This window comes from Pseudophryne corroboree, chromosome 9 (genome assembly GCF_028390025.1).
Source record: "Pseudophryne corroboree isolate aPseCor3 chromosome 9, aPseCor3.hap2, whole genome shotgun sequence".
NCBI lineage: Eukaryota > Metazoa > Chordata > Amphibia > Anura > Myobatrachidae > Pseudophryne > Pseudophryne corroboree.
Window position 1 is genome coordinate 63,405,294 of NC_086452.1, and position 15,492 is coordinate 63,420,785.

At 36.2% G+C, this 15,492-nt stretch overlaps 1 protein-coding gene and 10 non-coding genes across 12 annotated transcripts in view; all 11 read right to left on the minus strand.

The window, feature by feature from the left end:
• Positions 1-15,492, minus strand: part of LOC134957493 (armadillo-like helical domain containing protein 1) — a 468,225-nt gene that overhangs the window by 286,987 nt on the left and 165,746 nt on the right. The gene's annotated exons all lie outside the window — the stretch shown is intronic.
• Positions 651-765, minus strand: LOC134959346 (U5 spliceosomal RNA). Its single transcript, XR_010187394.1, has one exon. It is a non-coding gene; the product is annotated as a U5 spliceosomal RNA (small nuclear RNA).
• On the minus strand, positions 2,148-2,262 carry LOC134959470 (U5 spliceosomal RNA). Its single transcript, XR_010187504.1, has one exon. It is a non-coding gene; the product is annotated as a U5 spliceosomal RNA (small nuclear RNA).
• Positions 3,644-3,758, minus strand: LOC134959347 (U5 spliceosomal RNA). Its single transcript, XR_010187395.1, has one exon. It is a non-coding gene; the product is annotated as a U5 spliceosomal RNA (small nuclear RNA).
• On the minus strand, positions 5,142-5,256 carry LOC134959414 (U5 spliceosomal RNA). The gene has a single exon (XR_010187453.1). It is a non-coding gene; the product is annotated as a U5 spliceosomal RNA (small nuclear RNA).
• Positions 6,645-6,759, minus strand: LOC134959462 (U5 spliceosomal RNA). The gene has a single exon (XR_010187496.1). It is a non-coding gene; the product is annotated as a U5 spliceosomal RNA (small nuclear RNA).
• On the minus strand, positions 8,141-8,255 carry LOC134959348 (U5 spliceosomal RNA). The gene has a single exon (XR_010187396.1). It is a non-coding gene; the product is annotated as a U5 spliceosomal RNA (small nuclear RNA).
• On the minus strand, positions 9,639-9,753 carry LOC134959415 (U5 spliceosomal RNA). Its single transcript, XR_010187454.1, has one exon. It is a non-coding gene; the product is annotated as a U5 spliceosomal RNA (small nuclear RNA).
• Positions 11,135-11,249, minus strand: LOC134959350 (U5 spliceosomal RNA). Its single transcript, XR_010187397.1, has one exon. It is a non-coding gene; the product is annotated as a U5 spliceosomal RNA (small nuclear RNA).
• LOC134959417 (U5 spliceosomal RNA) lies at positions 12,632-12,746 on the minus strand. Its single transcript, XR_010187455.1, has one exon. It is a non-coding gene; the product is annotated as a U5 spliceosomal RNA (small nuclear RNA).
• On the minus strand, positions 14,135-14,249 carry LOC134959463 (U5 spliceosomal RNA). The gene has a single exon (XR_010187497.1). It is a non-coding gene; the product is annotated as a U5 spliceosomal RNA (small nuclear RNA).

Genomic DNA, 15,492 nt, shown 5'->3' on the forward strand with positions numbered 1-15,492 from the left:
TTCCACAGTTTTTTCCAATAATAAACAAAAAAAAATCAACATTTAATATCAAATTCTAAAAGACTCATGAAAAATTAACAATTTCGGAATTTCACTAGTAAATAAGCTCTGTGTTGGTCAGCCAGGCAGGAAACAAAAAACAAAAAAACAAAAAGCCTTTTACTGTAAACAGAAAACAAACAGCAAAAAACTGTAAACAGTAAACTAACTACTTCTGATCATGGTCAAATTTTCCTACAAACAGGATAAGAAAAACAAAAACTAATTTGTTCAACTTCCTTCAGATACCATTAATACCGACACAGCAACAGAGTATTCAAGAAAATAGCTGACCATTTTCAAAAATGAAACTCATGAGTGCTCCTTTCCCCATCTTGCCCTGCCTCACTGACTCAGTGTTGCTCAGCTGCAGTGCACTGTCTGCAAGTCAGCCTGAGTATATTGTGTCATTTTATAGCATCGATTGATGATGTCCTATCCCTGCTCTATATTTATAAGTAACCAGTTTACTTTACGCCTGTAAAAATATAAACATCAGTTTCAGAAGCAATGATTTGTGACCATGGTTTCAAATCATGGTTTCTACAAATTGATACTTCCGATGTTCAAACCCTACTATAATATTATATTCTTTTATTAACCAGTAAACAAGCCCAGCGTGAGCCAGGCATCAAAAAATTATATGAAACTCATGGTTGTTCCTCTCCACGGAAATCTTTAGTAAAAGGCGAAAGATTTATTCGTTCTGAAGAGAAACCAGAGTATACTAGAGAAGTGCCACGATTATTTCCCCAGATTCAAACAGACCTCAGTTTACCAAGTGAGAGGACAAAACATATGTATATTTAACAATTTTCACATATAAGCAATACAATTCTAATATATTTACAACATCAAAGTTTAAAAAGGACATTTAATTTGCAAAATGCTATAAAAAAAAACAACAACCTTGCAAAGTATCAAATGCATCATGGGGAAGTATGCAAATGAAACTACCAAACAAAGAAAGATTTACATTTTGAATGGTTGAATAGTAATTTAAACCCAGTTCTTCAACTTACTAGAGTGCCTACAGCAGTGGTTTCCAAACTTTTTTGAATCACGGCGCCCAAGAATATCAGAATTTTTTCACGGCACCCCTAGGCCAAAAATTTCTTATTGAGAAATTTAGAAAGAAATATTACATTAAGTAGATCGCGTTTATATGTCATCCTTAGGGTCAGTTGTGTGGTGAGGGACAAGATTTGCTTCTGTTTGGCCACATAGTTTATGACTGGTAGCCACCAGCACTGGTTTTGCCTATTATATTGACCATGAATAATTTTAATTGGTCCTGAACCACCAACCCAGGGCACCCCTGCAAGTGTCCCGAGGCACCCCAGGGAGCCAAGGCACACAGTTTAGGAACCTCTGGCCTACAGACATCACGATGTTGTACAGTGCTGGAAAAACATCCCAGCAATAGAGTATACAGGAGACTCATCTATGATAGAATAATCATTGTATTCCACAGTTTTTCCCAATAATAAACAAAAAAAATCAACATTTAATATCAAATTCTAAAAGACTCATGAAAAATTAACAATTTCGGAATTTCACTAGTAAATAAGCTCTGCGTTGGTCAGCCAGGCAGGAAACAAAAAAACAAAAAGCCTTTTACTGTAAACAGAAAACAAACAGCAAAAAACTGTAAACAGTAAACTAACTACTTCTGATCATGGTCAAATTTTCCTACAAACAGGATAAGAAAAACAAAAACTAATTTGTTCAACTTCCTTCAGATACCATTAATACCGACACAGCAACAGAGTATTCAAGAAAATAGCTGACCATTTTCAAAAATGAAACTCATGAGTGCTCCTTTCCCCATCTTGCCCTGCCTCACTGACTCAGTGTTGCTCAGCTGCAGTGCACTGTCTGCAAGTCAGCCTGAGTATATTGTGTCATTTCATAGCATCGATTGATGATGTCCTATCCCTGCTCTATATTTATAAGTAACCAGTTTACTTTACGCCTGTAAAAATATAAACATCAGTTTCAGAAGCAATGATTTGTGACCATGGTTTCAAATCATGGTTTCTACAAATTGATACTTCCGATGTTCAAACCCTACTATAATATTATATTCTTTTATTAACCAGTAAACAAGCACAGCGTGAGCCAGGCATCAAAAAATTACATGAAACTCATGGTTGTTCCTCTCCACGGAAATCTTTAGTAAAAGGCGAAAGATTTATTCGTTCTGAAGAGAAACCAGAGTATACTAGAGAAGTGCCACGATTATTTCCCCAGATTCAAACAGACCTCAGTTTACCAAGTGAGAGGACAAAACATATGTATATTTAACAATTTTCACATATAACCAATACAATTCTAATATATTTACAACATCTAAGTTTAAAAAGGACATTTAATTTGCAAAATGCTATAAAAAAACAACAACCTTGCAAAGTATCAAATGCATCATGGGGAAGTATGCAAATGAAACTACCAAACAAAGAAAGATTTACATTTTGAATGGTCGAATAGTAATTTAAACCCAGTTCTTCAACTTACTAGAGTGCCTACAGCAGTGGTTTCCAAACTTTTTTGAATCACGGCGCCCAAGAATATCAGAATTTTTTCACGGCACCCCTAGGCCAAAAATTTCTTATTGAGAAATTTAGAAAGAAATATTACATTAAGTAGATCGCGTTTATATGTCATCCTTAGGGTCAGTTGTGTGGTGAGGGACAAGATTTGCTTCTGTTTGGCCACATAGTTTATGACTGGTAGCCACCAGCACTGGTTTTGCCTATTATATTGACCATGAATAATTTTAATTGGTCCTGAACCACCAACCCAGGGCACCCCTGCAAGTGTCCCGAGGCACCCCAGGGAGCCACGGCACACAGTTTAGGAACCTCTGGCCTACAGACATCACGATGTTGTACAGTGCTGGAAAAACATCCCAGCAATAGAGTATACAGGAGACTCATCTATGATAGAACAATCATTGTATTCCACAGTTTTTTCCAATAATAAACAAAAAAAAAATCAACATTTAATATCAAATTCTAAAAGACTCATGAAAAATTAACAATTTCGGAATTTCACTAGTAAATAAGCTCTGTGTTGGTCAGCCAGGCAGGAAACAAAAAACAAAAAGCCTTTTACTGTAAACAGAAAACAAACAGCAAAAAACTGTAAACAGTAAACTAACTACTTCTGATCATGGTCAAATTTTCCTACAAACAGGATAAGAAAAACAAAAACTAATTTGTTCAACTTCCTTCAGATACCATTAATACCGACACAGCAACAGAGTATTCAAGAAAATAGCTGACCATTTTCAAAAATGAAACTCATGAGTGCTCCTTTCCCCATCTTGCCCTGCCTCACTGACTCAGTGTTGCTCAGCTGCAGTGCACTGTCTGCAAGTCAGCCTGAGTATATTGTGTCATTTCATAGCATCGATTGATGATGTCCTATCCCTGCTCTATATTTATAAGTAACCAGTTTACTTTACGCCTGTAAAAATATAAACATCAGTTTCAGAAGCAATGATTTGTGACCATGGTTTCAAATCATGGTTTCTACAAATTGATACTTCCGATGTTCAAACCCTACTATAATATTATATTCTTTTATTAACCAGTAAACAAGCCCAGCGTGAGCCAGGCATCAAAAAATTATATGAAACTCATGGTTGTTCCTCTCCACGGAAATCTTTAGTAAAAGGCGAAAGATTTATTCGTTCTGAAGAGAAACCAGAGTATACTAGAGAAGTGCCACGATTATTTCCCCAGATTCAAACAGACCTCAGTTTACCAAGTGAGAGGACAAAACATATGTATATTTAACAATTTTCACATATAACCAATACAATTCTAATATATTTACAACATCTAAGTTTAAAAAGGACATTTAATTTGCAAAATGCTATAAAAAAACAACAACCTTGCAAAGTATCAAATGCATCATGGGGAAGTATGCAAATGAAACTACCAAACAAAGAAAGATTTACATTTTGAATGGTCGAATAGTAATTTAAACCCAGTTCTTCAACTTACTAGAGTGCCTACAGCAGTGGTTTCCAAACTTTTTTGAATCACGGCGCCCAAGAATATCAGAATTTTTTCACGGCACCCCTAGGCCAAAAATTTCTTATTGAGAAATTTAGAAAGAAATATTACATTAAGTAGATCGCGTTTATATGTCATCCTTAGGGTCAGTTGTGTGGTGAGGGACAAGATTTGCTTCTGTTTGGCCACATAGTTTATGACTGGTAGCCACCAGCACTGGTTTTGCCTATTATATTGACCATGAATAATTTTAATTGGTCCTGAACCACCAACCCAGGGCACCCCTGCAAGTGTCCCGAGGCACCCCAGGGAGCCACGGCACACAGTTTAGGAACCTCTGGCCTACAGACATCACGATGTTGTACAGTGCTGGAAAAACATCCCAGCAATAGAGTATACAGGAGACTCATCTATGATAGAACAATCATTGTATTCCACAGTTTTTTCCAATAATAAACAAAAAAAAATCAACATTTAATATCAAATTCTAAAAGACTCATGAAAAATTAACAATTTCGGAATTTCACTAGTAAATAAGCTCTGTGTTGGTCAGCCAGGCAGGAAACAAAAAACAAAAAAACAAAAAGCCTTTTACTGTAAACAGAAAACAAACAGCAAAAGACTGTAAACAGTAAACTAACTACTTCTGATCATGGTCAAATTTTCCTACAAACAGGATAAGAAAAACAAAAACTAATTTGTTCAACTTCCTTCAGATACCATTAATACCGACACAGCAACAGAGTATTCAAGAAAATAGCTGACCATTTTCAAAAATGAAACTCATGAGTGCTCCTTTCCCCATCTTGCCCTGCCTCACTGACTCAGTGTTGCTCAGCTGCAGTGCACTGTCTGCAAGTCAGCCTGAGTATATTGTGTCATTTCATAGCATCGATTGATGATGTCCTATCCCTGCTCTATATTTATAAGTAACCAGTTTACGCCTGTAAAAATATAAACATCAGTTTCAGAAGCAATGATTTGTGACCATGGTTTCAAATCATGGTTTCTACAAATTGATACTTCCGATGTTCAAACCCTACTATAATATTATATTCTTTTATTAACCAGTAAACAAGCCCAGCGTGAGCCAGGCATCAAAAAATTACATGAAACTCATGGTTGTTCCTCTCCACGGAAATCTTTAGTAAAAGGCGAAAGATTTATTCGTTCTGAAGAGAAACCAGAGTATACTAGAGAAGTGCCACGATTATTTCCCCAGATTCAAACAGACCTCAGTTTACCAAGTGAGAGGACAAAACATATGTATATTTAACAATTTTCACATATAACCAATACAATTCTAATATATTTACAACATCTAAGTTTAAAAAGGACATTTAATTTGCAAAATGCTATAAAAAAACAACAACCTTGCAAAGTATCAAATGCATCATGGGGAAGTATGCAAATGAAACTACCAAACAAAGAAAGATTTACATTTTGAATGGTCGAATAGTAATTTAAACCCAGTTCTTCAACTTACTAGAGTGCCTACAGCAGTGGTTTCCAAACTTTTTTGAATCACGGCGCCCAAGAATATCAGAATTTTTTCACGGCACCCCTAGGCCAAAAATTTCTTATTGAGAAATTTAGAAAGAAATATTACATTAAGTAGATCGCGTTTATATGTCATCCTTAGGGTCAGTTGTGTGGTGAGGGACAAGATTTGCTTCTGTTTGGCCACATAGTTTATGACTGGTTGCCACCAGCACTGGTTTTGCCTATTATATTGACCATGAATAATTTTAATTGGTCCTGAACCACCAACCCAGGGCACCCCTGCAAGTGTCCCGAGGCACCCCAGGGAGCCACGGCACACAGTTTAGGAACCTCTGGCCTACAGACATCACGATGTTGTACAGTGCTGGAAAAACATCCCAGCAATAGAGTATACAGGAGACTCATCTATGATAGAACAATCATTGTATTCCACAGTTTTTTCCAATAATAAACAAAAAAAAATCAACATTTAATATCAAATTCTAAAAGACTCATGAAAAATTAACAATTTCGGAATTTCACTAGTAAATAAGCTCTGTGTTGGTCAGCCAGGCAGGAAACAAAAAACAAAAAAACAAAAAGCCTTTTACTGTAAACAGAAAACAAACAGCAAAAAACTGTAACCAGTAAACTAACTACTTCTGATCATGGTCAAATTTTCCTACAAACAGGATAAGAAAAACAAAAACTAATTTGTTCAACTTCCTTCAGATACCATTAATACCGACACAGCAACAGAGTATTCAAGAAAATAGCTGACCATTTTCAAAAATGAAACTCATGAGTGCTCCTTTCCCCATCTTGAACTGCCTCACTGACTCAGTGTTGCTCAGCTGCAGTGCACTGTCTGCAAGTCAGCCTGAGTATATTGTGTCATTTCATAGCATCGATTGATGATGTCCTATCCCTGCTCTATATTTATAAGTAACCAGTTTACTTTACGCCTGTAAAAATATAAACATCAGTTTCAGAAGCAATGATTTGTGACCATGGTTTCAAATCATGGTTTCTACAAATTGATACTTCCGATGTTCAAACCCTACTATAATATTATATTCTTTTATTAACCAGTAAACAAGCCCAGCGTGAGCCAGGCATCAAAAAATTATATGAAACTCATGGTTGTTCCTCTCCACGGAAATCTTTAATAAAAGGCGAAAGATTTATTCGTTCTGAAGAGAAACCAGAGTATACTAGAGAAGTGCCACGATTATTTCCCCAGATTCAAACAGACCTCAGTTTACCAAGTGAGAGGACAAAACATATGTATATTTAACAATTTTCACATATAAGCAATACAATTCTAATATATTTACAACATCAAAGTTTAAAAAGGACATTTAATTTGCAAAATGCTATAAAAAAAACAACAACCTTGCAAAGTATCAAATGCATCATGGGGAAGTATGCAAATGAAACTACCAAACAAAGAAAGATTTACATTTTGAATGGTCGAATAGTAATTTAAACCCAGTTCTTCAACTTACTAGAGTGCCTACAGCAGTGGTTTCCAAACTTTTTTGAATCACGGCGCCCAAGAATATCAGAATTTTTTCACGGCACCCCTAGGCCAAAAATTTCTTATTGAGAAATTTAGAAAGAAATATTACATTAAGTAGATCGCGTTTATATGTCATCCTTAGGGTCAGTTGTGTGGTGAGGGACAAGATTTGCTTCTGTTTGGCCACATAGTTTATGACTGGTAGCCACCAGCACTGGTTTTGCCTATTATATTGACCATGAATAATTTTAATTGGTCCTGAACCACCAACCCAGGGCACCCCTGCAAGTGTCCCGAGGCACCCCAGGGAGCCAAGGCACACAGTTTAGGAACCTCTGGCCTACAGACATCACGATGTTGTACAGTGCTGGAAAAACATCCCAGCAATAGAGTATACAGGAGACTCATCTATGATAGAATAATCATTGTATTCCACAGTTTTTCCCAATAATAAACAAAAAAAATCAACATTTAATATCAAATTCTAAAAGACTCATGAAAAATTAACAATTTCGGAATTTCACTAGTAAATAAGCTCTGCGTTGGTCAGCCAGGCAGGAAACAAAAAAACAAAAAGCCTTTTACTGTAAACAGAAAACAAACAGCAAAAAACTGTAAACAGTAAACTAACTACTTCTGATCATGGTCAAATTTTCCTACAAACAGGATAAGAAAAACAAAAACTAATTTGTTCAACTTCCTTCAGATACCATTAATACCGACACAGCAACAGAGTATTCAAGAAAATAGCTGACCATTTTCAAAAATGAAACTCATGAGTGCTCCTTTCCCCATCTTGCCCTGCCTCACTGACTCAGTGTTGCTCAGCTGCAGTGCACTGTCTGCAAGTCAGCCTGAGTATATTGTGTCATTTCATAGCATCGATTGATGATGTCCTATCCCTGCTCTATATTTATAAGTAACCAGTTTACTTTACGCCTGTAAAAATATAAACATCAGTTTCAGAAGCAATGATTTGTGACCATGGTTTCAAATCATGGTTTCTACAAATTGATACTTCCGATGTTCAAACCCTACTATAATATTATATTCTTTTATTAACCAGTAAACAAGCCCAGCGTGAGCCAGGCATCAAAAAATTATATGAAACTCATGGTTGTTCCTCTCCACGGAAATCTTTAGTAAAAGGCGAAAGATTTATTCGTTCTGAAGAGAAACCAGAGTATACTAGAGAAGTGCCACGATTATTTCCCCAGATTCAAACAGACCTCAGTTTACCAAGTGAGAGGACAAAACATATGTATATTTAACAATTTTCACATATAACCAATACAATTCTAATATATTTACAACATCTAAGTTTAAAAAGGACATTTAATTTGCAAAATGCTATAAAAAAACAACAACCTTGCAAAGTATCAAATGCATCATGGGGAAGTATGCAAATGAAACTACCAAACAAAGAAAGATTTACATTTTGAATGGTCGAATAGTAATTTAAACCCAGTTCTTCAACTTACTAGAGTGCCTACAGCAGTGGTTTCCAAACTTTTTTGAATCACGGCGCCCAAGAATATCAGAATTTTTTCACGGCACCCCTAGGCCAAAAATTTCTTATTGAGAAATTTAGAAAGAAATATTACATTAAGTAGATCGCGTTTATATGTCATCCTTAGGGTCAGTTGTGTGGTGAGGGACAAGATTTGCTTCTGTTTGGCCACATAGTTTATGACTGGTAGCCACCAGCACTGGTTTTGCCTATTATATTGACCATGAATAATTTTAATTGGTCCTGAACCACCAACCCAGGGCACCCCTGCAAGTGTCCCGAGGCACCCCAGGGAGCCACGGCACACAGTTTAGGAACCTCTGGCCTACAGACATCACGATGTTGTACAGTGCTGGAAAAACATCCCAGCAATAGAGTATACAGGAGACTCATCTATGATAGAACAATCATTGTATTCCACAGTTTTTTCCAATAATAAACAAAAAAAAATCAACATTTAATATCAAATTCTAAAAGACTCATGAAAAATTAACAATTTCGGAATTTCACTAGTAAATAAGCTCTGTGTTGGTCAGCCAGGCAGGAAACAAAAAACAAAAAAACAAAAAGCCTTTTACTGTAAACAGAAAACAAACAGCAAAAGACTGTAAACAGTAAACTAACTACTTCTGATCATGGTCAAATTTTCCTACAAACAGGATAAGAAAAACAAAAACTAATTTGTTCAACTTCCTTCAGATACCATTAATACCGACACAGCAACAGAGTATTCAAGAAAATAGCTGACCATTTTCAAAAATGAAACTCATGAGTGCTCCTTTCCCCATCTTGCCCTGCCTCACTGACTCAGTGTTGCTCAGCTGCAGTGCACTGTCTGCAAGTCAGCCTGAGTATATTGTGTCATTTCATAGCATCGATTGATGATGTCCTATCCCTGCTCTATATTTATAAGTAACCAGTTTACGCCTGTAAAAATATAAACATCAGTTTCAGAAGCAATGATTTGTGACCATGGTTTCAAATCATGGTTTCTACAAATTGATACTTCCGATGTTCAAACCCTACTATAATATTATATTCTTTTATTAACCAGTAAACAAGCCCAGCGTGAGCCAGGCATCAAAAAATTACATGAAACTCATGGTTGTTCCTCTCCACGGAAATCTTTAGTAAAAGGCGAAAGATTTATTCGTTCTGAAGAGAAACCAGAGTATACTAGAGAAGTGCCATGATTATTTCCCCAGATTCAAACAGACCTCAGTTTACCAAGTGAGAGGACAAAACATATGTATATTTAACAATTTTCACATATAAGCAATACAATTCTAATATATTTACAACATCAAAGTTTAAAAAGGACATTTAATTTGCAAAATGCTATAAAAAAAACAACAACCTTGCAAAGTATCAAATGCATCATGGGGAAGTATGCAAATGAAACTACCAAACAAAGAAAGATTTACATTTTGAATGGTCGAATAGTAATTTAAACCCAGTTCTTCAACTTACTAGAGTGCCTACAGCAGTGGTTTCCAAACTTTTTTGAATCACGGCGCCCAAGAATATCAGAATTTTTTCACGGCACCCCTAGGCCAAAAATTTCTTATTGAGAAATTTAGAAAGAAATATTACATTAAGTAGATCGCGTTTATATGTCATCCTTAGGGTCAGTTGTGTGGTGAGGGACAAGATTTGCTTCTGTTTGGCCACATAGTTTATGACTGGTAGCCACCAGCACTGGTTTTGCCTATTATATTGACCATGAATAATTTTAATTGGTCCTGAACCACCAACCCAGGGCACCCCTGCAAGTGTCCCGAGGCACCCCAGGGAGCCAAGGCACACAGTTTAGGAACCTCTGGCCTACAGACATCACGATGTTGTACAGTGCTGGAAAAACATCCCAGCAATAGAGTATACAGGAGACTCATCTATGATAGAATAATCATTGTATTCCACAGTTTTTCCCAATAATAAACAAAAAAAATCAACATTTAATATCAAATTCTAAAAGACTCATGAAAAATTAACAATTTCGGAATTTCACTAGTAAATAAGCTCTGCGTTGGTCAGCCAGGCAGGAAACAAAAAAACAAAAAGCCTTTTACTGTAAACAGAAAACAAACAGCAAAAAACTGTAAACAGTAAACTAACTACTTCTGATCATGGTCAAATTTTCCTACAAACAGGATAAGAAAAACAAAAACTAATTTGTTCAACTTCCTTCAGATACCATTAATACCGACACAGCAACAGAGTATTCAAGAAAATAGCTGACCATTTTCAAAAATGAAACTCATGAGTGCTCCTTTCCCCATCTTGCCCTGCCTCACTGACTCAGTGTTGCTCAGCTGCAGTGCACTGTCTGCAAGTCAGCCTGAGTATATTGTGTCATTTCATAGCATCGATTGATGATGTCCTATCCCTGCTCTATATTTATAAGTAACCAGTTTACTTTACGCCTGTAAAAATATAAACATCAGTTTCAGAAGCAATGATTTGTGACCATGGTTTCAAATCATGGTTTCTACAAATTGATACTTCCGATGTTCAAACCCTACTATAATATTATATTCTTTTATTAACCAGTAAACAAGCCCAGCGTGAGCCAGGCATCAAAAAATTATATGAAACTCATGGTTGTTCCTCTCCACGGAAATCTTTAGTAAAAGGCGAAAGATTTATTCGTTCTGAAGAGAAACCAGAGTATACTAGAGAAGTGCCACGATTATTTCCCCAGATTCAAACAGACCTCAGTTTACCAAGTGAGAGGACAAAACATATGTATATTTAACAATTTTCACATATAACCAATACAATTCTAATATATTTACAACATCTAAGTTTAAAAAGGACATTTAATTTGCAAAATGCTATAAAAAAACAACAACCTTGCAAAGTATAAAATGCATCATGGGGAAGTATGCAAATGAAACTACCAAACAAAGAAAGATTTACATTTTGAATGGTCGAATAGTAATTTAAACCCAGTTCTTCAACTTACTAGCGTGCCTACAGCAGTGGTTTCCAAACTTTTTTGAATCACGGCGCCCAAGAATATCAGAATTTTTTCACGGCACCCCTAGGCCAAAAATTTCTTATTGAGAAATTTAGAAAGAAATATTACATTAAGTAGATCGCGTTTATATGTCATCCTTAGGGTCAGTTGTATGGTGAGGGACAAGATTTGCTTCTGTTTGGCCACATAGTTTATGACTGGTAGCCACCAGCACTGGTTTTGCCTATTATATTGACCATGAATAATTTTAATTGGTCCTGAACCACCAACCCAGGGCACCCCTGCAAGTGTCCCGAGGCACCCCAGGGAGCCACGGCACACAGTTTAGGAACCTCTGGCCTACAGACATCACGATGTTGTACAGTGCTGGAAAAACATCCCAGCAATAGAGTATACAGGAGACTCATCTATGATAGAACAATCATTGTATTCCACAGTTTTTTCCAATAATAAACAAAAAAAATCAACATTTAATATCAAATTCTAAAAGACTCATGAAAAATTAACAATTTCGGAATTTCACTAGTAAATAAGCTCTGTGTTGGTCAGCCAGGCAGGAAACAAAAAACAAAAAAACAAAAAGCCTTTTACTGTAAACAGAAAACAAACAGCAAAAGACTGTAAACAGTAAACTAACTACTTCTGATCATGGTCAAATTTTCCTACAAACAGGATAAGAAAAACAAAAACTAATTTGTTCAACTTCCTTCAGATACCATTAATACCGACACAGCAACAGAGTATTCAAGAAAATAGCTGACCATTTTCAAAAATGAAACTCATGAGTGCTCCTTTCCCCATCTTGCCCTGCCTCACTGACTCAGTGTTGCTCAGCTGCAGTGCACTGTCTGCAAGTCAGCCTGAGTATATTGTGTCATTTCATAGCATCGATTGATGATGTCCTATCCCTGCTCTATATTTATAAGTAACCAGTTTACGCCTGTAAAAATATAAACATCAGTTTCAGAAGCAATGATTTGTGACCATGGTTTCAAATCATGGTTTCTACAAATTGATACTTCCGATGTTCAAACCCTACTATAATATTATATTCTTTTATTAACCAGTAAACAAGCCCAGCGTGAGCCAGGCATCAAAAAATTACATGAAACTCATGGTTGTTCCTCTCCACGGAAATCTTTAGTAAAAGGCGAAAGATTTATTCGTTCTGAAGAGAAACCAGAGTATACTAGAGAAGTGCCACGATTATTTCCCCAGATTCAAACAGACCTCAGTTTACCAAGTGAGAGGACAAAACATATGTATATTTAACAATTTTCACATATAACCAATACAATTCTAATATATTTACAACATCTAAGTTTAAAAAGGACATTTAATTTGCAAAATGCTATAAAAAAACAACAACCTTGCAAAGTATCAAATGCATCATGGGGAAGTATGCAAATGAAACTACCAAACAAAGAAAGATTTACATTTTGAATGGTCGAATAGTAATTTAAACCCAGTTCTTCAACTTACTAGAGTGCCTACAGCAGTGGTTTCCAAACTTTTTTGAATCACGGCGCCCAAGAATATCAGAATTTTTTCACGGCACCCCTAGGCCAAAAATTTCTTATTGAGAAATTTAGAAAGAAATATTACATTAAGTAGATCGCGTTTATATGTCATCCTTAGGGTCAGTTGTGTGGTGAGGGACAAGATTTGCTTCTGTTTGGCCACATAGTTTATGACTGGTTGCCACCAGCACTGGTTTTGCCTATTATATTGACCATGAATAATTTTAATTGGTCCTGAACCACCAACCCAGGGCACCCCTGCAAGTGTCCCGAGGCACCCCAGGGAGCCACGGCACACAGTTTAGGAACCTCTGGCCTACAGACATCACGATGTTGTACAGTGCTGGAAAAACATCCCAGCAATAGAGTATACAGGAGACTCATCTATGATAGAACAATCATTGTATTCCACAGTTTTTTCCAATAATAAACAAAAAAAAATCAACATTTAATATCAAATTCTAAAAGACTCATGAAAAATTAACAATTTCGGAATTTCACTAGTAAATAAGCTCTGTGTTGGTCAGCCAGGCAGGAAACAAAAAACAAAAAAACAAAAAGCCTTTTACTGTAAACAGAAAACAAACAGCAAAAAACTGTAACCAGTAAACTAACTACTTCTGATCATGGTCAAATTTTCCTACAAACAGGATAAGAAAAACAAAAACTAATTTGTTCAACTTCCTTCAGATACCATTAATACCGACACAGCAACAGAGTATTCAAGAAAATAGCTGACCATTTTCAAAAATGAAACTCATGAGTGCTCCTTTCCCCATCTTGAACTGCCTCACTGACTCAGTGTTGCTCAGCTGCAGTGCACTGTCTGCAAGTCAGCCTGAGTATATTGTGTCATTTCATAGCATCGATTGATGATGTCCTATCCCTGCTCTATATTTATAAGTAACCAGTTTACTTTACGCCTGTAAAAATATAAACATCAGTTTCAGAAGCAATGATTTGTGACCATGGTTTCAAATCATGGTTTCTACAAATTGATACTTCCGATGTTCAAACCCTACTATAATATTATATTCTTTTATTAACCAGTAAACAAGCCCAGCGTGAGCCAGGCATCAAAAAATTATATGAAACTCATGGTTGTTCCTCTCCACGGAAATCTTTAATAAAAGGCGAAAGATTTATTCGTTCTGAAGAGAAACCAGAGTATACTAGAGAAGTGCCACGATTATTTCCCCAGATTCAAACAGACCTCAGTTTACCAAGTGAGAGGACAAAACATATGTATATTTAACAATTTTCACATATAAGCAATACAATTCTAATATATTTACAACATCAAAGTTTAAAAAGGACATTTAATTTGCAAAATGCTATAAAAAAAACAACAACCTTGCAAAGTATCAAATGCATCATGGGGAAGTATGCAAATGAAACTACCAAACAAAGAAAGATTTACATTTTGAATAGTAATTTAAACCCAGTTCTTCAACTTACTAGAGTGCCTACAGCAGTGGTTTCCAAACTTTTTTGAATCACGGCGCCCAAGAATATCAGAATTTTTTCACGGCACCCCTAGGCCAAAAATTTCTTATTGAGAAATTTAGAAAGAAATATTACATTAAGTAGATCGCGTTTATATGTCATCCTTAGGGTCAGTTGTGTGGTGAGGGACAAGATTTGCTTCTGTTTGGCCACATAGTTTATGACTGGTAGCCACCAGCACTGGTTTTGCCTATTATATTGACCATGAATAATTTTAATTGGTCCTGAACCACCAACCCAGGGCACCCCTGCAAGTGTCCCGAGGCACCCCAGGGAGCCAAGGCACACAGTTTAGGAACCTCTGGCCTACAGACATCACGATGTTGTACAGTGCTGGAAAAACATCCCAGCAATAGAGTATACAGGAGACTCATCTATGATAGAATAATCATTGTATTCCACAGTTTTTCCCAATAATAAACAAAAAAAATCAACATTTAATATCAAATTCTAAAAGACTCATGAAAAATTAACAATTTCGGAATTTCACTAGTAAATAAGCTCTGCGTTGGTCAGCCAGGCAGGAAACAAAAAAACAAAAAGCCTTTTACTGTAAACAGAAAACAAACAGCAAAAAACTGTAAACAGTAAACTAACTACTTCTGATCATGGTCAAATTTTCCTACAAACAGGATAAGAAAAACAAAAACTAATTTGTTCAACTTCCTTCAGATACCATTAATACCGACACAGCAACAGAGTATTCAAGAAAATAGCTGACCATTTTCAAAAATGAAACTCATGAGTGCTCCTTTCCCCATCTTGCCCTGCCTCACTGACTCAGTGTTGCTCAGCTGCAGTGCACTGTCTGCAAGTCAGCCTGAGTATATTGTGTCATTTCATAGCATCGATTGATGATGTCCTATCCCTGCTCTATATTTATAAGTAACCAGTTTACTTTACGCCTG